The sequence below is a fragment of the Podarcis erhardii genome (assembly GCF_964252035.2).
Source record: "Podarcis erhardii genome assembly, chromosome: 8".
Classification (NCBI taxonomy): domain Eukaryota; kingdom Metazoa; phylum Chordata; class Lepidosauria; order Squamata; family Lacertidae; genus Podarcis; species Podarcis erhardii.
In genome coordinates this window covers 32,049,290-32,055,289 of record NC_138499.1, presented here as the reverse complement: position 1 = coordinate 32,055,289, position 6,000 = coordinate 32,049,290, and the positions used below count along the sequence as shown (strand labels likewise).

General features: G+C 38.8%; 1 long non-coding RNA gene across 2 annotated transcripts in view; it reads right to left on the bottom strand.

Moving 5' to 3' along the window:
• Positions 1 to 568: 568 nt before the first annotated feature.
• The window catches only part of LOC309349065, a 38,221-nt gene continuing 32,789 nt past the window's right edge, over positions 569 to 6,000 (bottom strand). Inside the window, exons 2-3 of one of the 2 annotated variants that reach the window (XR_014159656.1) lie at positions 3,147 to 4,864; positions 569 to 2,439 (exon numbers count right to left, since the gene is read on the bottom strand). This is a non-coding gene — a long non-coding RNA (uncharacterized lncRNA). Of the gene's footprint in view, positions 2,440 to 3,146; positions 4,865 to 6,000 lie in introns of those variants that run through there. The other variant, XR_014159655.1, reaches the window with a different exon arrangement.

The window sequence follows — 6,000 nt, the reverse complement described above, 5'->3', positions numbered from 1 at the left end:
ATGGCCCAGTTCATACATATGTGTGGTGAGTGCTGTTTTACCCAGTTCCTGTATGTGGGCTTCCCATAGGCTTCTGGTTGGCCAATGTGAGAATAGGATGCTGAGCTTTTGGTCTGATCCAGCAGGACTCCTCTTAATAATCTCAATTTGATCATCATGGTTTATTGGTGTGGTACTTGAACGTTTGTTCCCTCTTTTCACTTCCTCTACAGTTTCCCATTTCATCCAAACCATGAAACAACAGCTCTAACTTCTGACTACAAACCAAGATTGCAAACCATAGTTCAATCCTTGTTTGCAAGGCAGGATTATAAACAGTTTCCAGAGTCGTCTAACAATCAGTCCCTCTTCTCTGGGAACTCTGGGTATCATAGGTCTGTGAGAGGAATAGGGGTGCTCTAACAACTCTTTGCACCCCTTAAACAAATGTCAGCTCCCAGATTCTTTAGGAGAACCCATGACAGTTAAAAAGCTTAGTGCTTAAAATGTGTAGTGTGGATGTGGCCTATATGTAGTTCAGGGTCCATAAGAGTGTTGTGTATTCTAGAACAATCTTAACATTTATATGTAGTTCAGGGTCCATAAGAGTGTTGTGTATTCTAGAACAATCTTAACATTTATATTCAGACAGGCCCTAATTCTGGAAGTTAAAGTATAGCATTGAGCCTATGGCTTTCATAAAGCTAAAGAAAGTAGTCTTCGTAGATAGACATTAATGGTAGATCTGAATTATCTGAAATAGTTCTGTAATTCTAAGCTCACGAGAGTAGCAAGATAGAAAAGTCTCCTACATGCCAAGCCCGAAATGTTACATACAGCTGCAGTTTGATGGCCATTTCTTCAGTTACATGCAAGACCATATGCTCTTACGCCATGCATATAGGATAACTATGGAAAATGCGTTGGCATTATTCATTCACATAAAATTGTCTGTACGAATTAATATCCCAGCTGGACTAATGCAAAACAGAAAGAAACTCTTATGCTGCCTTGCAAACTATACACATGTTGAACTCATGAGATAAAAAATTGGATGCAGCCTGAACAGGAGTGGGAGCAGTTGATGAGGGGAATGGGGTGGGGGAATCACCATTTGAGAGCCACTAAGAGCACATCAAAGAGGGAGCTGTAGCAGGAACTAAGGTTACATACATATTATATATATGTCTCTGTGTGTATGTTTTTAAAATGTAATCATTACTTTTAGGATAAAGAAATGGTACAGACTGGCTTCTTTCTTTTGTTCTTCGGGAGATTGTACTATATATTTATTCAAGACCTATCCAAACCTATCATGGGTTTGAGGTCTTTGACTTGCTTTGTATATTGTCAAATTACTGAGTGGAGTTCCAATGGAAATACTCAACTCAAACTTCTTCTTGCCCAGTGGTAGTAAATTCTGGGGGAAATCAAAGATACATTGCAATCAGATATATCCAGAGATTTATAATGCGCAGAATCTCAGACAGTATATGATGGAGGATATACACAGTTTTTGGAGCCCAGATTTCATAGTCCTCATGTTTTGTGAACAACAGTTGGATAGCTAATGTGAAAAGGTTAGCTATCCAGAAACTAGAAATAGTACTTTTAAGCTTCTAGCAGCTACAGCCTAGGTATACCATTTACATTGTTCTCTGTTTTCTTCCAGACTCCCCCTCCCTGCTGCCACTTGTACTGTGTCCTATAGTATAGAGCCTTGCACCCTTCACTTCCACCACTCTAGTCTTTGAATTTAAATTTTGCTAATAGACTGGACTAAAGTATTAAAGAAAATCCTGGTGACAGGATTTGGAAAACCAGACCCCCAGAGAATGGCTTTGCATTCAATATCACATGTATAAGACATGCATTGTATGGGTTTTATATCTGCATGCACATTTTTTCCACACTTGCACAACTATAAGGCTAAAGAGTGTTCATATTGTTTCCTTGACTGTCAGGTTGCTGGTGCTAAAAAGCAGGGCCATAGTTCGAAGGAAGCACAAATGTTTGCATGCAGTAGGTTTCAGCTCTGAGTATCTCCAGCATCCAATCATAATCTAGTGAAAAAAGGGATGATTCTCTTAAATTAATTATTTGATTAACTTTACCCTGATGAAATTTTAAAGAAGGTCTTAACTTTGGATGGATTGGATCTATTGTTAGCAGAAAACAAAAAAATGATGTTTCTTTTATTACTAACAGTCCAACATTCCAGATGTTAATAGAACATGTTAAATACATTATGTGCTATTGGATATTCATTATGTTTGAAAAACCAGGACCTAAGTCTGGAGGGGGCAGGGGGAGTGAATTTTCCTTTTAAATTGCATGAGATGTGAGCATTATTTTTCATTGCCCACTACCAACTTGTTCTATAGTATGTCTCCAAAGATCAAATCATCTTAAAAGCATTCTTACTCAGCTAGTCTTGGTATGGCCAATGAAACCTCACACCTGCATAAGAGAAGCAAAATTAGACCATGATATTCTTTGGTGCTCATTTTTATATAAAAACCTTTGCATTCAGAGATATGTTGTTGGCTAGCTCTCCATTCTGTCACACTCTAGGAGACAGCCTTGGAGTAAATTACTTAACCTAAAGTCACAATTAAATTACACTCCAGGTAGCTACACAATATCCAGTGGGGAATAGGCGTGTGATAAAAATTGTGGTGTGGACAGCAATAGTGGTGTGGACAGCACAACTGTGATGTCAAATGTAATCTCTATGGCATTATTGGCATGGAATGTTGCAAGAAGACAATAGCTGGGCCAGGAGTTGTAAGGAAGGAGATTTGGGGGAATTTGAGGTACTTGTGAATCTTAAGTCAAATCCAGTTAGTGAGCAGTCTCTTTCAAAAACAGAGTGAAATTGTGTTTATAGTTCCATGATGAGGCTACTTGAATGATATCAACAGAATCCTGGAACTTGCTTCTGAATCTTATTCACATAGTCACAGACCTACTGAGCTTCCCAGTTTGGAACATAGGCAGCTGTCTTATACTGAGTTAGAGATTGGTCCATGTAGTTCAGCGCTGTCTAGTCTAATGGGCAATGGCTCATCAGGTTTTCAATCAGGAGACTTTCCTAACCATACTTGGAAATGCCAGAGACTGAACTTAGGACCTTTTGCAGGCAAAAGATGGGCTCCTTCACTGACCTGCAGCACTGAGCCTTGCCCCACACAACCTGAAAGTATACTTTGGAACACATCGAATAGCTCCCCATGACTGTATGGCATGGAGGAAGTTCAGTAGTGGTAGGCAAGAAATCCTGGGTTTCTAAGAAATCCTGGGTTTCCTAGTCCACTGTTTGGAAGTGGATGAATCCTAGGAAGAAAGGGGTCAACAAAGACAAAATTAGGCAACAGATGCAACTCACAGGAATAGCCCATACATTGATCTTCTGACAGCTGGGAGGTGATTGTGTGAGTCTAGGTTACAGGCTCTTCCCTTAACTGGAACAAGGCAGAAGAAGATGCATATGCACCCAAGGGCTTGTTTATTGTACAGATGCTGATCCACATGACCAACTCTTCCATTCCAAAAGCTTCTGGTCCTTTGGAACTGGTAGTGTAAGTCCAGGTTAAGCCCTTTTACTCAAGAGGAGAGCATGCAAAAATAATTGTATTAGAAGCCTGGCTGATCTTACTCTTCTTTCTCTGTTTTCCTTGCTTAAAAGTGTTTTTGTTACAACTTGTTTTGCTACCTTCTGTTAGGTTGGTAGGGCACAGGGGTGGAGAAGTAATCTGATTCCTCAGACATGGATAAACAGTTCAATTAGCATATTCTCTACTTTTCTCCCCCCCCCCCTTTGCTTTAAAGTACTCTCCATTCTACTAGTCTAAGATTAGCTGGTACTTGTAATACCATCTTTTTAAAAGAAGGTTATTATTGTTTGGAACACCAAGAACTTTCCTTTCACTGTTTCAAATATCTGTAAAATGTCTGATTTCTAGTAAAGATACTGTGTTGTCTCACTTGCTCTGCTGCTTGTACAATCAAGATAGTTACATTACTATGCCACATTACTGATTCATTTATCTTCCTGAATCTGACCCATAACAGAAAGTTCAAGCAACATAAAGCTAATTCCATCAAGTTCCTTTTTTTTTTTTTAAAAAAGTCTTTATTACCATAACCTATGTGGCTTCCTTCCACTTTAGAATGGTACAATTTTATGTTCTAGTTTGTATTATGTTCCCACAATGAACTGCCCTATCATAATCTGAGTAAATGCACAAGCAAAGAGAGTCATTTAAAGCAATGTCAGTAGTGTTCTGCAGCCAGAGAAGGTATCATTACACTTTCCTAGTCTCCCATTATCTAAGTGATGGAGATATATAGATATATATATACCTGTAGGTCAAAGCTAGTGAAAGCTTTTTTTATTTTATTAATCAAATGTGTCCTGCCTTTCTGCACCTAGTCTCTAAGATGGCTAAAAGTGTGGTCCTCTACATGTCTACTCAGAAGTAAATTCTATGGAGTTCAGTGGTGCTAGTTGTGAGGAAATGTACAATGTCCTTATGAGCAAATGGCTATGAGGAAGCTCACAAGCAGATCATGGCGGCATAAAACAAAAAGTAGCACACGGAATTGTATTAGCTTGGTTTTACAAGAAGCACACATTATCAAATCAACTAATAAAAAGTTTTAGATAACAGCAGTTCTTCTTTATTTCACATTTGTTTCAATGCCTGATATCTCCTCATGATTTTCCATTACAATTTCTTTTAGTAGCTTTGCAGCTTAAGTCACTGCTGGGGGGTGGGAGTTGTTGCAAAATGTCCCAAAATGTTTCCAAGTTGCTGTCAATAAGACTTCTCCATATTTGAGCTGTGGACATTTTTCTGGCCGCTCCATGCTTCTCTAATACCTGTATAGAGAAAAGAAAAACACAGTGCAGTTACAAACCAATGCACAAGTAACAGGAGAAACATCAGTTCAGAAGCAATCTTCAGATGTTGTTTTGGTAGCGTAAAGAGAGAAAAATTCACGTTTTTTTTTCTAAACATACTGCTCCAAAGTGGTCTCACAGATATATTTCATTGGTGTCACAAAAAACAAGGTATTGTCATTGCCATCTGTTGCTTCGTTTAGTTGCATTAATCAGGTGACCCTCTTTATGTCACACTGTTGGCCATTGATATCTTTACCTCATACTAAAGCCCTAAAAGTAATAATAATCTGATTTACTAATGTTACATCCATTTGTTTTTTCTGTATTTTAAAAAACCACTAGGTTTAATAAAAGAACAACTAAGATAAATTGTATTTAGGATAAATGCAAGAGATAATGTCTTCACACTCTCCTGAATACATAGAAGGGACATGGGTGCATAGAACATAACAAGGTCTAGAGTTGGAGCTTTGTTTCTGTTTACACCTCTGCAGTTCTGCCTGTTGAGGAAACCCAATGAGCAGTTTAAAAAGTAGCTTCCTACTTCAGATATGAGAAAGTCAAAGTAAAATGAAGCTCTGGCTGCATGCAGTTCTCCCTTGTGTTTGAATGTTCTGTCTCAGAATCCCAGACATAGACTGTAAACATGAATTACTAGATGTGCTATACACATCAATCATATACCTCATTGTAGCTGCTGTGATACCAAAGTCTATGCATTGTTTCCGCATCCAACTTTTAAAGGCCTTAAAACCCTATATTACTGTCCTTTCCAAACTATTTAGTTGGCATAAGTTACACAGACCTGGGAGAAGGCGTTGTGCTGTGAACCCATTCCCTCAGTCATCAGCAGTAGGCAATGTGTGTTCTTCTAGATGTTGTTAAACTCCAACTCCCATCAGTCCCAGCCAGCAAAGCTAATGGTCAGGAATGGTGGGAGTTGTGGTCTATCAACATCTGAACAGCTCCATGTTTGCTACTCAGGCTGTCGAACATGGCTATGATGCTCTTGAATGCACTAATGACAATAGATGCCAGAACCTCTATAAGCATAAATATTTACCTGTTATGCCCACGGTGTGAATGTTTATCTAGTGGGTCTCTGTACTAAG